Raw genomic sequence first — 1,645 nt, 5'->3', positions numbered from 1 at the left:
GCTGGGGCTCCGGGCGCCCGGTCCTGGCCCCGCCCCCGCCCCGCCTCGGTCGGGCCCCGCCCCCGCCCCGCCCCACCTGCCGAAGGCGCTCGCCGCTTTCCGGCGGCGCTCGGAGCCTCTGGAGACTCACCTGGGGCAGGTGCGCCCAGCGAGACCCCTAGGGAAAGTGATGGGGCCCGGGTCTCCCGCGGCCGTGCAAGCCGTGAAGCGGGATCCGACTCTGCCCCTGGTTCAAGTCCTGGTCCAAAGCGAGAGTTTGGAAATCCTGAGACCTGGGTTCGAGTCCAAACGAGGCCACAGAGTGACCTTACAACACTGTCCCCCCACAAGGGGCAGAAGCCAAGTGATGGTCACCCCAAACTCCTCGGTGCAGAGCCTCCACCTAATACATAGGTGTTGAATGGTGCATGATTGGATAAAGAAACCTGGGCAAGTCACTGCACCTCTCTGAGCCTCAGTTTCCCCATCTGTAAAGTGGAGATACCCACCTCAGGGGGCTGCTACAACACTTAGTAGATGCCTGACAAATGTGAGCTCCTCGTCGTCCCTGTTTCTCCTAAGACCCTGGCCTCACACTCTTTCAGCCATCCTTCCCTCCATCCACCTGTTCTTCAAGCTCTACTGACTCCTGTCTTGGACCACACGCTCCCCCGAGACATTCCTGCTGGCTTATTGCTCCCCAAAGATGCTCAAACTCTGGCCTCCAGCTAAGGAGGTCAGAAGGGGTGGGTGTGTCACAGTCCCAGCCAACTGCCCCGCAAGGGTAGGTGGGGGAGACCCAGAAGCGGGGCTCTATAATTACACTCAGTTTACCCTCCAGTCCTCTCCTCGCTCAACCCTAGACAGATAATGTCAGGGCAGGAAGTCTCAGTGCCTCACAGCTGGCCCTGGGGCCAGAGATCCGGCCTGACTGCCTCCTTGGGTGATTCATGGAGTGCCAGGCTATTAATTGTGCCCAGGACTGTTCCACAAACACACCCCACAGCTTCCCTCCTCCCCACTTTTGTCAGCATGATGCCCTCCCCCTGAAAAGTCCTTTATTCGCCTTACCCCCCCCACGCCGCGTTCTGCCCTTGGAAGCCTCGCTCACATCCCGTATCTTCTCAGTGAAGAGAACCACCAGTACCCCCAAACCACTACCTGGCGCCATTAGGAATGAATATCCTCCAGTTTCCCTGTGTTTCCACCACGTGGGCCTATGTTACGGCCTCACAAATAACTCAAGTTACCAAAAAGCTCGAGCAGGTACCAAACTCCTTCACCTCCATGGTCCCATCCAAACCCCACAATCACCCTAAGTAGATTCATTCCGCACTCCACCCAGTTTACAGATCAGGAAACTGAGGCTCAAAGTAAAGTGACATGCCACCGGTAAACCGAGCCTTGAAACAACATTCGTTGTGATTATTGTGGGTTGCTGTTATTGTCGCTCAAGGCCACACAGGTCAGAAGGGCAGAGCTAGAAGACCACCTGGCCTGGCCTTGACCTTGGAACCCAAGGCCTGTCCCTGACATCTCACTGCCTCTCTTGGAAAGTGGAGGGGGCGATATCCTCTCTCTGTACAAGAACAGGAGCCGTCCTTCCCTAGTCCGAGACCCTCAGGAGACCGTGAGCCACGCCGGGACTGTCTGTGTCCGGCCGCCC

The sequence above is a fragment of the Ursus maritimus genome, unplaced genomic scaffold (assembly GCF_017311325.1).
Source record: "Ursus maritimus isolate PB19 unplaced genomic scaffold, ASM1731132v1 scaffold_32, whole genome shotgun sequence".
NCBI lineage: Eukaryota > Metazoa > Chordata > Mammalia > Carnivora > Ursidae > Ursus > Ursus maritimus.
This window is presented reverse-complemented; position numbering follows the sequence as displayed.